A 14,530-nucleotide genomic window follows, 5' to 3' on the forward strand; every position below is an offset into this window, starting at 1 on the left:
TATATATATATATAACTTCAGTCATTTTAGGTGTGCAGTTTAATGGCATTAATAGATTTACATTGTTGTGCAACCATCACCACTACTTGTCTCCAAAACTTTTCATCATTCCATACTGAAACTATACCAATTAAGCAATAACTCTCCATTGCCCTAAGTACATATGTGTGTTTGTGTGTGTGTGTGTATATATATATTATATAATATGTAACATATATATTTTAAAACTTCTTTCTGAATAAGAGGAATATGCTTTTTAGTATTGTTTTTAAAATATGTATTCAAATTTTCTGCTGCTTCTGGTCTTAGTCTTCCAATAAAATAAGTAAATAAGACTATACTGTTACTCGAGACAACAGCTCTCAATTCATGAACTGACTATGGCTTCTGGGCAAGTTACTGAGCAACTCCAAGCATCATCACTATAAAACAGAAATAGAAAGCTCACCCTCATCAAGTTATTGGGAGGATTTAATAAGGTGATACCTGTAAAGTGCTTAGCCAGGGTCTGGACAAAGTAAGCTCCTAGTAAAGGTGAACTCTTTTCTTGTACTCCCTTCTAAAGTACTACCACACTTACTGCATTTGGACAGCTATTTTACAACATTGTAGACATGGAGAAACAGCAATCAGGGCCCTATTTGGAGGATAAATCAAGATACTTGGTTTAAAATTCTTGGCACAGGGCATGACATACAGTAAACCCGGTGACAATGAATATGAGGTATTGTTGTTATTCCCCATTCATTCAACAGACATATATAGAATGCTTTTTATGAATAAGATCCTTTGTTGGGGTGTAGTGATAAACAAAAATAAATATGGTCCTTGCTCTCAAAGGCTTATGGTCTTTTGAGAGCACCGTGTAAACTAATAATTATGCTGTCATTAATAAATCTTCAAGGATTTACTGTAGGTCAGACACTGGGTGAAACACTTTTACTTAGCAGAATTTCACTTAATGCTTTCTATAAGCCTCTGAAATGGGTGCTACTGTTGTTTCTACTTTCACATAAATTGTGAAATTTTTGAGATTTGTACTCAATATATGTTCATATGAGACAATAAAATGGGAGAAAACAGCTACAGACTAAAATTTACAACATCCAGTATTTGTGTTTGGGACAGTTATGGAGGTTGCAGGTGATCTGATTCCTAATCACCTAAGCATTCACAGAAACCCATGATGCTGAGGATTGCAACCTTCCGAATTACTGAGAGACACATATATCGGGTGGTGAGTTCCAGCATCATTGTCCTGATGCTGCGGATGTTGGCCACTGTGCCTTTCAGCCACCATTCCCATGTATAGCATAGAAAGCCAAGAGAAGAGGTGAGAGAAAAGATCTAGGATGCAGGAGCCTGCATTTTAACAGAAAGGACATGAACAGAACTTGGACCGTTCACTGTTACTCTTCCCTGAGAGGCTCATGGGAAACCTTTAGCCTGGAGATCAGGAGAAATAAGGCATGTACTCCTGGGGTGTCTGAAGCAGATCATCCTAGCCCAGGGGTTCAGCCAGACTGCCAGTGTTAGAGAAGGCAAGAATTAAACTGTCCACCAGTCAGGAAACTGGCCCATGTAGCCACTGCAATCTATCCTTAGGTCTCAATGTAGCCTTCACTAGGAAGTCAGCCCTCTTTCCAAATCCTAATCTGGCCATATGTTCCTAGAGTCCCCAGAGTCCCTAGTGCTGTCCTCTGCATTCCACAGCATGCATCAGACGGTATAGTGTTTTCCACTCGCTACTCTTTCCCAATGCACTCTAAGCTCTATAAGGTTAAGGAAGTGTCTCATCTCCTCTGTACCTAGCAGGCTGTCTGAAATGCAGACAGCATTCAGTAAAGATTTAATTACTGAATGCATGCTGTTTGCCATGTTGCAAGAAACTGCAGTTAGATTCAGCAGCTTCATGGCTGAAGAGCTCCTGGTGTCTTTCCCTGAGGCTAGATGGAAAGGGGATATATCAGCCATTTTGTCCCCAGGATCCTTTCCAGCCCCTGTCTTGTTGACAAAGGTGTTTTTTGATGGCAAGCCAGGTGTGTTAGGAATGGCACGTAGGTGCTTGCAGGGGATTCAGAGGTAATTGGGAGGTGAAAAAAAGTCAAACCAGAATGGAGCCAGATAGAACACCAACTGACTGACATGCCACAACCGTCTGAGCAAGTTGCACTGGTTCTGCAGAGTTAAGGATGATATCGGTGCACACACAGAAGTATTTTAATTGGTTGCCAAGGCGATGCAGCAGAATCAGTGGGCATGGGGCAGGAATAGAACTCTGCAGAGCTGTGTTCAGGAGGAGTGTTTGTGATATTAACAAGCTGCATGGATCTGAGAAAGGCAAGGCTGCACGAAATCTTATTTGGGACTTTTGCTTAATAAATAGGAATGGCAGAGATAAAGAGGGGCAGAAGAGAAAACCTCCCTTCCTGGCTCTCTGGAGAAGCAGGAGGGACAATATTCTGGATTTCAGATTTCTCCTTGGAGTGGTGAATTCCCATAAGTGAGGGAAATGCAAGTAGATTGGTTCCATGCTTGAAGGCAGGGGTAATAGGTGAATGAAAAATGGAAGGAGATGGCCATGTTTTCTTCCTCCCTAGAGAGTATAGAAAAGATCCAGGATGCAGGAGGCTGCATTTTAACAGAAAGGACATTTCCCATCTCCTCCTTTTGTATTAGAAAAGAATTTCTGATTAAATATGTATCTTTTTATTTTTTTTGTTTTTGTTTTCTGAAGATTTTGAAACACCAGGATTCTTTTCATCATCATAAAATTTTGCGGTTGAGACATGTTCTGGGTTTCCTAGTTTCCCCATTCTAGTGGCTACGCCAAGGCCCAACGAATCAAGCAGACTTCATCCTATGGAGTGCTTATCCTGATTGCTTGGGCACAGAGGGAGAATCCAGGAAGGAGAAAAGCCAGAGAGAAGACAGACATGGTTATCAGTCAGCCCCTTAGCCAATGGCCATCATATAGTTCAAACCAGGTGCCAGACACTCTGCAAAATAACCATGGTTTTCCTTGAAGCCCCCCAACAACCTCCCAACAACCAATCTACTTGCATTTCCCTCATCTATGGGAATTCACCACTCCAAGGAGAAATATGAAATCCAGAATATTGTCCCTCCTGCTTCTCCAGAGAGCCAAGAAGGGAGATTTTCTCTTCTACCCCTCTTTTTCTCTGCCATTCCTGTTTATTAAGCAAAAGTACCAAATAAGATTTAGTGCAGCCTTGCCTTTCTCAGTGGTATTTTCCCACTTTAGGAAAGTGGCTAGAAAGTGTCAGAACCAGGATATGAACCAGGTCTGCCTGTGTCGCAAACACTGGGCTTTTAACCAGATCAGTCTAAGTGACCAAGACAAGCATGGTTGTTCTCCTGGAGCTCCGTGGAGCTTTGCACCATCTGCCGTTGCTGGGTTGGTACCTGTTGGCACCAACAGTACCATTGTAATGTTGTTGATAAGCTTCCAGAGCATAATGTTATCTGTGGCCAACCCAGTTCCATGGTAATGACATGCTACATCTTTTTTGGTCTTTTTTTTTTAAATGATTTTATTTATTATTTGAGAAAAAGAGAGAGCATGAGTAGAGGGAGGGGCAGAGGGAAAAGCAGACTCCCTGCTGGCAGGGAGCCTGCCGAGGGGCTTGATCCCAGGCCCCTGAGATCATGACCTGAGCTGAAGACAGACTCTTAACTGACTGGGCCACCCAGGTGCCCCAATGACATGCTATGTCTTAACTGGGTGCCACTCAGTCAGAAATATAAGGTTTTAAGTAGTAGTAATGAGTTTTGGTAAATAGGGAAATGAGATGGGGGGGGTGGAATCAGAAAAGAGGGCAGAGAAAGGCAGAAACAGTTTGCAGCTGTGATCTATACTGGGGCAACAGAAGCCAGGGAGGGAGAAGGAGGAAAGGAGGCAAGCTGATCAAGGGGCCAAACGCACATGGGCAGAATACTTGGGGAGATATGTTAGCAGGAGTACGATGAGCTCTGATCCAGAGCTGCTCTGCTTTGCCATGAAGTGTAAGCGGGGTCAGGATGAAATATTTATGCTCCGTTCCTTTTGGAAACCTGACATCTGGACAGGCAAAATGGTCCATTATAAGTGGGGACAAATAGAGCCGGAAATTCAGGAAAGTCAGCTTCTAATCCTGCCTTAGCTGAAAACCAACCATGTGACATGAAATGTATCTGAGGAGTGCTTAATAGATGTTAGCAATTACTGCAGTTACAGGAAAAGTCCCAAATTCTCTGAACCTCAATATTCTAGCATCTCAAATTTAAAACTTGTCCTTTTTGTATTTTAACAGAACATACAAATGATACAGAAGAATTTGGATTTCTGTTTTTAAGAAATAAAATATAAAGGTTTTCAGAAAAATAGGTACCAGTTTTGAGTCCTTACAGCTTCAAGGGACTGTGCTCAATATTTTACCTGCAAAAGCCTTTAAATCCACATAACAACACTGTTGTACAGATAAGGGAAACTGAGGCTCAGGAAAACTGAGTAGCTTGCCCAACGTTACTCATGTAGACTGACTCCAAGCCCACATTCTTGACCATTCTTGACATTATGCTGGTTAATCATGCAGCAACAGTAGTTCTACCTCTCTTATGCAAAGAGTGCATATAGCACATACCTTCTTTAGTGTATTAACGTGGCATTTGTACATTTCTCCCAAGTCATGTTACCTTTGTAAATCTGGTCACTCCAAAACTACATAATACCAACCACATGTTCAGGAATTGAGTGAGTCTTCTAGTTCCTTTGTATTCTAGAATCACATAGCTAAAAGATATCTTAAATGTCCTCCAAGCCAGCCATCCACTTCTGTGCTTCAGTCCTCTCAGACTTGCCACATAACTGGTACGTTTAAATCTCCAGTGTGGGGGAGTTTTCTGTGCCTGAACACACTCTATTCCCTCCCTCTCTGGGCAGCAGTATTAGAAAAGTCTTCCTAGGACAGCCAGGTGGCTCAGCAGTTTAGCGCCACCTTCAGCCCAGGGCGTGATCCTGGAGACCCGGAATCGAGTCCCATGTCAGGCTCCCTGCGTGGAGCCTGCTTCTCCCTCTGCCTGTGTCTCTGCCTCTGTCTCTCTCCTCTCTGTGTATTTTCATGAATAAATAAATAAAATCTTTAAAAAAAAAATAAGAAAAGTCTTCCTGAAATTTAGCCAACAAAACACACTTGTCCTTTCTTTCCATGAGTGACTACAGGTCTTTGAAGGCATCATAGAAGAGGTGCATTTTATTCTTATTTCTTATTTTCTCCAGGCTGAAATACTTCACTAAGTTCATTTGGTGAGCTGCTTATAAGTATTGTTAACCCAGGGGGTGAGATCAAGGAATAAGAGCAGGGGCTCTGAAGTTTAATAAACTATTTGTAATAGTTTATTAAAATCCTAGTTCTACCTCTTGTTAGCTGTGTGACCTTAGGCAAGTCATTTGATCACCCTGAACCCTGATCTCTCCCTCTGAGAATAGAGTAACATATTACCTGCCACATACATTGACTCTGAGGATTCAGTGAGAACGCCTGGTCCAGAGTCTAGTAGCTTTCTGTTTAAACCACACACAAATAAGCATAATAGAGGTTTGTCCTATAAAAGATCTCTGAAGTAACTCCACACTGGGTTTCAGGTGGCTTCAGGAAGACTTGCCACACTCCTGGAGAATCTCTCTTGAGATCTCTTCCTGATAAATAACCTCTAGCTATAACAGAACTTGCTAAAACAACACTTTAACAGGAATGTTATTCTTGGAAACACCAGAGAAAATACCTTTTTTTTCTCTAAGTTTTGGAGGGCACGTTTAACATTTCTGTAGGTGCATGGTAGGCCACAGGTATAAAATAAATTTTAAAAAAAAAGGAATAAATCCTGCATTGCTATAATAATATCACTAGTATTCAATCATTATATAAACATATATTGTTTACTACGTATCAGACACTGAACTAGGCACTACAGTATAACCATAAATAAGATGACATATAATGTACACTCTCCTAGGAATAAAAACTCCATGGTCTTAGTTGGGTTCCCCTCAGAATCAGACCCTGCCATGAAGATTCAGTGTTTACAGATTATTTGGGAGGTATAATGACATTGGCAGGAGAGTGGGGATATCATACAAAAGGAGGGATGGTGGCTAGTAAAGGTGTGTTATGAAGCTAGTTACCACAGAGGGTGACTGGAGCTTCATCCTATAGGAAAGCTCTGGGAAGCAGCTCAGAATTATCCTGGCCAAGAGGTGAAAGCTCTGGGGTATTTATACCCATATACCTGCCAGTCATTGGTTAAGAGCTGTCCTAAGAAGCAAAGTAGATTCTAGAAGCTCAAGGGAAGACTTCCTACAAAATTATAGGTGCTGGCTGTTGGAGGTGAGACTGGAGTACACAGAAACGGTAAAAAGATCTGAAAAGATGTGGATAGAGTACCATCAGCATCATGCATACACACACAGTTACCAAAATAGTCACAAATTATGAGTTTGCTCTATACACTAACTCTATGCAAAGGCTTGAAGTAGAGGATAAAATGGAAGGTTTCTGACCAGAGTAGTCAAAGAACGCCTTGCTAAGAGGAGGCATTTTTGCTGAGACCTGAAGGATGAGAGGAAGACAGTGGAGTGAAGAGCAGAAAATTGGGGTGCAGCTCTGGAGAACATCTTGTGCCCTGTTCCCAGAGGGCAGAAGGAGCTTAGAGTCTGGGGAACTGACTAGAGAACCCAGATCGTTGTAGGGGGGATGGGAAGGAAACAGTAAGGTGAGTAGTATGAGAAAAGACGGCAGGAAAAGTCTAGAGGGACCAAGGTGCCATGGTGATGAAAGGAGATTCAATCCTACTTGCAATGAGAAAGATCCAAGATGAGAGCTGACCTGCTTTTCAGTTTAATATATACTTGGGCTCCTCTGTGAGACATTAATATCTGGGGAACAAGGATGAAAGAAAAAGATCAAGTCTAGTCTTCTGGCTGGGTGGCCTGGACTAAGATGGTGGCAGTGATGGAGAGAAGTGAATGGATATGAGAGCAAATCTAGAAACAGAAAAGGAGAACCTGCTGCAATTTGGACTTTCTGTGTCACTAATCTTCACTGTGCTAAGCACTTCCATTTAACTCTTGCAACTTCTACATGAGGTATTACCTACATCCCCATTTTACAGGTGGGAAGACTGAGGCTCAGGAAGATTAACTTGTTGAAGGTCACACCAAGAACAAGAGACAAAGGTAGATTTGGCCAAAGCCAATGCTCTTTTTTTTTTTAAAAAAAGATTTTTTTAAAATTTATTCATGATAGTCACACAGAGAGAGACAGAGAGGCAGAGACACAGGCAGAGGGAGAAGCAGGCTCCACGCAGGGAGCCCAACGTGGGACTCGATCCCAGGTCTCCAGGATGGCTCCCCGGCCAAAGGCAGGCGCCAAACCGCTGGGCCACCCAGGGATCCCGCAAAGCCAATGCTCTTAAGGAGCTCTCTTGTAGCATTAAAACAGAGAGGTGAGGATCAGCCACATGTCACCCTCTCTGAATGTGCACATCACTGTTCACTTCAACAGTGTTCATTTGCAGGATATCTGTGGGGCAGAGAGAAAAATCACAGGCATTAAAACCAAAAGCCATGGGTTTGAATCCCAGCTCTTTCACTTGCTGACTTATCATTATAACTTTCTGGGCCTCAGTTTCCTTCCTAATAAAGTCACAGAATACCTACTTCAAGTGATTGTTTCGAGATTAAATGGTATGTTGTAAAAGCTGAATCAATAAGGTGCCCCACCATCACTTCAGACCACCTCCCCAGCTGCCTCCAGCTGGGAGCAGAATTGAAACCAAATTAGGCTCCCAGCCTTGGAAGTTGGTTCAGGAGACTTTGAGGACTCTGGGACAAGTTCCTTCAAAGGACAGCTCATCCAAGCAAATTCCTTCTATGACTCTGCCTGAGGCCTGACCCAGACTGGGTGCTTAATAAAGGCATTCCTAAATCAAGTTCATCTCAGGCTTTTTTGAAAAATACCACCTTATAAGGAATCATAAAGCATAGGTACTGAGAGCTACAAAAGGCTGTAAAAAACTTCTCACCCAATGTCTTACACAAATGTGGAGTCGAAGGCTTAACAAGAACAGACTTTCCAAGGCCACACATTTGGCCAGGGAACAGGCACAAGGACCAGGCTCCAGGTCTCCTCAGTCTGAGTCTGAGCACTTTGTGTTTTACCAAAGAACCTTGCATCTTCCCCAGACCATTGTAATTAGTTTGCTGGGCTTGGGTCAGAGGCCTCCAAAGCAGATTTCAGCATAAAGAATATTTTTAGAAGCATGAACACATTCAGATCATGTGTAGTGTTTTGCAACGTGGCCTCTTCAGGGCACTTTCAGACCTCTGGCGCCCAACTGCAATTTGGTCTGAGAAGCAAATAACCATTTACACAGTCTCGCAGTTTATGCCAATTTTGAGCCTCAAAAGGCAATTTCCAAAGACTCAGGGGACAGCACAAGGGAGAAGCTAAACAGAGAGACATAGACTAAAACTAAGTGGCAATGAAAACATGTTTCAGATAAAAAGCAAAAGGCCTGAAAATGGTAAGCATGGAATTGGCTGCAAGTGCCTCCAACATCATGGATATTGTTATCCAAAAGCATTTTTGTAGGCAACCATTTACCTCACTCCACGTATTTTGAGCTTGCTTTTTAACATTTTAAATTATTTCCAAAGAATATAAAAGTGATTACTGGGTCACAGGAAATGAGTATTTTTGAGCCTCCCATATATAATATTAATTTGTTTTCATCTGTGTTTACAGAACTCTTTGAATTGCAAGTCACAGAAACCCACCTCAGGCTAGCTCAAACAGTGGGAATTTGTTGGCTCAAAGAATGGCAACCTCAGGCCCTCTTTTTTTTTTTTAATTTTTTTTTAATTTATTTATGATAGTCACAGAGAGAGAGAGAGAGAGAGGCAGAGACACAGGCAGAGGGAGAAGCAGGCTCCGTGCACCGGGAGCCCGATGTGGGACTCGATCCCAGGTCTCCAGGATTGCGCCCTGGGCCAAAGGCAGGCGCCAAACCGCTGCGCCACCCAGGGATCCCCAACCTCAGGCCCTCTTAAGGACCCAGATTGTCCTTCAGATCACTCTCCTGTGTCTTGACTTCTCTTCTTTCTATGTATTGGCATCATTCACTCCAACTGCAAATGACATTTTCCATGATGAGCATCGAAGAAGGTGCATCTTCATGGGTTCTTAGTTACAAACAATAGGATCTACTACAAAAACAGATTTAAGAGACAGGATTCATAAAAAAGGATATGAAATAGTTCATGGATCTTCTAGGAGAGCCACAGAGCCTGATTTGAGGCCACTTTGCCAGGAAAATTGCCCGAAATGACCAAGTTCTGACTTCCAGGGCTGACCTCACTGGCACTGAACACTGAGGCTTGCTTTGGCCCTGCTCCTACTGCTACAACTGGAGGCCAGTCACCCTGGGTTTAGCAGACTCTGCCACCTTCTCAGAGTGGAGACCAGTCTACCCTGGGCTGTCTTTGTGTCACTAGTTCCCAATTTAAAATTCAAGTCCTATCTCTACAATTAAAGCCTAAATCCCAAGCCATATTGATAAAGCTGGCATTTGAACCTCTTAATTTTGAGGCAGTTTCTGCCGCCCACCAAGATTTATAATGTAGGTGAGTTCCCAAACATACAAAGGGGGTTCAGATACAGGGCATTCAAAAGAATCATGAATATGTACTGTAAGAAACACAACAACAGCTCAGATTTACAGAGTTCCAGTTCCACAATGCCAGGAAAGAAGGAAAGTCTCTTTCAGTACCACCTGGGTCAGTACCTGGCACTTAGTACACACCTGTCAGACTGAAGTGACCAAAGCTTTAACAAATAGGCCTGATTCTAAATCCTAAGACTCCGTTGTGTCTGATCCTGACAAGACTCAGATGGAATTAAAATTCTATGTCCTCATTTCCGTATGTCTGAAAGATTTGTTCCCTGTACTTTGGTTTAAGATGGCCAGGTTGACCTACCTCACTTGGCCTGACATTTATGGCTGTGTAGTTTCTTTTTCAGAGGTAGAGGGAAGGGACATAGTATTTCTGATCAATGGAAATCTGGCATTTTTTACCAAAGGAAGTCTCCTGAAATAGATAATGAGATTCTTAGCCAGGACGAATATTAACAAGATGTAAAATTGCTATTGGCACTTAAAAATACATGAGCAGGGTCAAAACTGGGATCAGAACCCAATAGGCAAGGCAGATGGCAAATACAAGTCTCAGTTTCATTGAAAACAGGGCAGGAAGTTAAAATGCAATCCCTCAAAGAGCTTTCACAGGTAGTGTGATATTTGATAGCAGCAAGCAACTGATGGAAATTTTTATACAGATGCTGAAATTAGCTTTGCTAACATATATTCCTGTGGTGAGCATCACCCAGCCTTGATTCTTGCAAAGTTGCCCATGGAGATAAAATGGAAGAGGACAAACTGATACCATTTTTGAAGACAGGAGGATTTTTTAGGAGCCACTGCTCTCCTGCATCCATTCCCCACACCCTCTTTTTTAAAGAGTTTGTAGTGGGGAAAAACCCTGAGGGGGTCATCTTTAGATGTCATTTGAATTCTCTCATTTCTCAGGAAAGCACATTGTTCCACTCATCTCCAGACTACTCCTGCCTCTTTCTGGCCTGGGGGAAGGGAGAGAGTCAAAGAGAGAGAACAGGGCAGGGCCATAGTGGATGAAGTATTTTAGGTGCAGATAGGGAACTATTTCAGGATTCTTTGGGGTGAAATGACTCAAATACCTAAAATATAGGAAATAATCATTGTGATTATTGGTTAAAAGAATTTTTTTAGCTTTGATCTAAAAAAAAAAAGAAGTCTGGGCATCCACTTGGGGGCATGTACTATAACCACAGAGACAGTACACAGTGGTGGTGTCACTTTAACTGAAGTTACTGACTTGCAGCTGTCAATATGGCAAAGAAGAAAAGTTGGCCAAGTCAGATGTGTTAACCTGAAGTGTCAATACTGTTTAGGCCTGTATATCCAAGGAAATTTCCTTTGCATCAACACAGTTTATCAGCTCCATGTATAAGGACCTTTTCAGTTGGAATTTGCAAAATTCCTTGCCAAATTAACTTGAAAAAAAAATGGGAGAAGGTGACTAGAGACTTGGTAGTTTCATGGAGATCTGACGAGTGGATCTCAGGCATGGCGGGATCTATGAGTTCACAGTCATCTGAATTCTGTATCTCTATCTCACACTTGTGCCTGCTGCTGCTTTCTTCATTCTCAGGGAAGTTCTTTCCAGGAGGAAGATACTGGCAGCCAAAGTCCACGTCATTCTTAAAGCTCTTAATCTTAGAGAAATGAAGGGTGTCCTCTTCCCTGACAGCTCTACCAAGAAGACTCCAATTAGCTTACCTTGGGTCCCATGTGCCTCTCTCAGAAAATGCTCTGATTGGTCAGGACTAGGTCACACAACCAACCCTGAAGCCAGAAGGCAGGGTAGGGTCAGCCCTCCAGCACCACTTGAACAGAATTACTAGGAAATAAAGGAGAGGTGGTTCACAAGAGGAAGAGAGTCTGTGTAGACAAATGTCTCTGTAAGAATACATTTAAATCCTGGGTACATTTTTAGGATCATTAACTTTTTATGCACAGCAGTTAAAAACAAAAGGGAACTGGGCAGCCCCGGTGGCCCAGCGGTTTGGCGCTGCCTTCAGCCCAGAGTGTGATCCTGGAGTCCCGGGATCGAGCAGGCTCCCTGCATGGAGCCTGCTTCTCCCTCTGCCTGTGTCTCTGCCTCTCTCTCTCTCTCTCTCTCTCTCTGTGTGTGTGTGTGTGTGTGTGTGTATGTGTGTCATGAATAAATAAATTTTAAAAAAACAAAAACAAAAGGGAACCAAAATTCAAAGTACTCACTCCCCAACACCTTATTATTTCCCTAAACATTCTCACTTTCCATCTAGCCTTTTCACCACTGCACAAATCAGTCTATCAAAATCCTGCTCAAACTTTCTAAGGTATTATTCAAATGCTGCCTCTTTGGAAAATCTTCTCTGTTGGTCCCCGTGAGATTCTGTCTCTCTTGAGCTCCCATATTCCAACCCAACTGGCACTGCCTTGCCCTGCCTTCATATGAATTATATATGCATAGTTTTGCCTTATGCCCTCTGCCTCCCGCACCACTGGATTAAAACTCAGAAAATACTTTTAAAAAGAAATAGACTGAGGGCAAGAGAAGGAGGAAGAAAAGAGGCTGAGTATTTCTTGTCTGTTTCTACTCCTGGATTCAGTTCCTAGCCAGCAATGATTCTGCATTGTTCAACTCTTCCTTTTTTTTTCTGTCTTGCACAAAATAAACACTGGGTGCATGGATGGATGCATGGATGGAAGGATGGATGGATGGATAAATGAATGACTCTGTCATTACAATTAAGAGTTGTTTGTGGGGATCCCTGGGTGGCGCAGCGGTTTGGCACCTGCCTTTGGCCCAGGGCGCGATCCTGGAGACCCGGGATCGAATCCCACATCAGGCTCCCGGTGCATGGAGCCTGCTTCTCCCTCCGCCTGTGTCTCTGCCTCTCTCTCTCTCTCTCTCTGTGACTATCATAAATAAATAAAAATTAAAAAAAAAAAGAGTTGTTTGTAGGCTGGCATAAACCCTCCCCTTGTGCCAGTAAGGAAGAGCTCCAAAGAATGAAGGGATTAAGATTAGCTTAGTGAGCAACCAGAAACTTTATAATACAAGGTGTCATAACCACATGGAGAACAAGTAGGACACAATAAATTTAAATTATTGCAGAAGAGAATTTTTTTTAATGTAATGAAAACTACCCTCCTGTCAGGCTGATTAAGTACCAGAACCCCTCCTACCATCACTTGTAACTACTTTTCAAGTTTTCTGAAGACAAGGGGCTGGATTAAATGTTATCAGGTGACCCAAAACCTTATCCCTCACCCCGAGCTCTTTGATTCCTTGGAGTTCCCCCTACATCCAAAAACTGCAGGTCTAGTTAAGTTCTGCTTACAGAAAATGAAGTAAGTAGATTGCAGAGACTTGCCCTTATCTGTTTTGACTGTGGATCATTCAGTGATCCACTTCAGGGCTGCACTTAGTTCTCATGAAAAATGCTCCAGGAGAAAAACACTTCCCTGTGTGTTCTGAGAATTATTAAATGAAGTGGCAAACTCATTTTTAAAGATTTGTTATTTCTAACAAAGCTGTTCAGAAAGTCAAAACTAGAAGAACCCTATCTCTGCCATTTGCAGTTTTTCATTTTTCTCCTAGAAATGGCCCTGTTTTGTTGTGGTGTTTACCCTCAGGCTGTGTCTGATTCTGTAAGTAACCATCAAATGAAGATTGATGGGAGTTCACTTGTTCATCTGGAGCTATATTAGCCCCATGGCCAACAGTCATGTTACAATCACCATAAAACTGTTCTGAGCAATCATAATTTTACTATCTAGAGCCATCGTCATTTTGGACAAGAGTGGTAACAGTCTTCTGTTAAACTAAGAGAAGCAAAAGAAAGTTGAATTTCTATTGTAATCATTTCAACAAACATTGCCTTTTGCACAGAGAGCATTAGATTGGGCATTCAGGGTTTTTAGAGCTGAAAAGAACTAATATAGTCAGTGTTTACATTAACTACTCTAAGTATCATTCATCCTTTGAATAAATATTTATTTATCAGCCGCCACCATATGGCAGACAGCTTGCTAGGCTCAGGGGGAGATAGAGTGGAGAAAAGTGTACATGCAGTTTCCTCTATTATGGAAGATGCAGTCTAGTGTTCGATAATGAGACACAAATAAATACATACTTTTAAGGTGTGATTTAAAGTGCAGTTGGTCAGGGGGCACCTGGGTGACTCTGTTGGTTAAGTGTCTGTCTTTGGTTCAGGTCATGATCCCAGTAGCTGAGATTGAGCACCATATCAGGCTCTCTGCTCAGCCAGGGATCTGCTTCTCCCTCTACCCCTTTTCCCCATTTGTGTTCTCTCTGTCTCTCTCTCAAATAAATAAATAAAACTTACAAATAAATAAAAAAGTGCAGTTGGTCTTAACAAGGAAAAGCCTTGTTGAAAGCTGTGGCCTACTCGTAAGAAGGGATATTTTTGGATGATATTTGAGGATGGAGACATAATTAAAATGAAGATCAGAAACCAAAAAAGGTACTTCCTGAGAGTGTAAAGGGTAAATCAGGATGAGCCAACTGAAGAGGTGGACAAGGGTATTTGAGAGAAAGGAAACTGCCTTGTGCAAAGGTCCTGAAGAGGGCTAGAGAGTGGGACTCAGGCCTGTAAGGGAAAGGAGTCACAGGGGTGCGTAGGAGTAGGCAGGGACCCAATCATATTTTAAGGACAATGGGAAGCCACTGATGTATTAGATGAGAATAGGATGATCCAATTTACATTTTCTCAAGATCATTCTGGCTGCCTTGGTGAGAAACACTGGGTGAGGGCAAAGTGGCAACAGGGAGACCTATTAGAACATGGCTAAGGGAGATGGTGGT

General features: G+C 42.3%; 1 protein-coding gene across 4 annotated transcripts in view; it reads left to right on the forward strand.

Moving 5' to 3' along the window:
• Nucleotides 1–14,530, forward strand: part of SH3RF2 (SH3 domain containing ring finger 2) — a 133,281-nt gene that overhangs the window by 11,383 nt on the left and 107,368 nt on the right. The gene's annotated exons all lie outside the window — the stretch shown is intronic.

The sequence above is a fragment of the Vulpes vulpes genome, chromosome 2, assembly GCF_048418805.1.
Source record: "Vulpes vulpes isolate BD-2025 chromosome 2, VulVul3, whole genome shotgun sequence".
Classification (NCBI taxonomy): Eukaryota; Metazoa; Chordata; class Mammalia; order Carnivora; family Canidae; genus Vulpes; species Vulpes vulpes.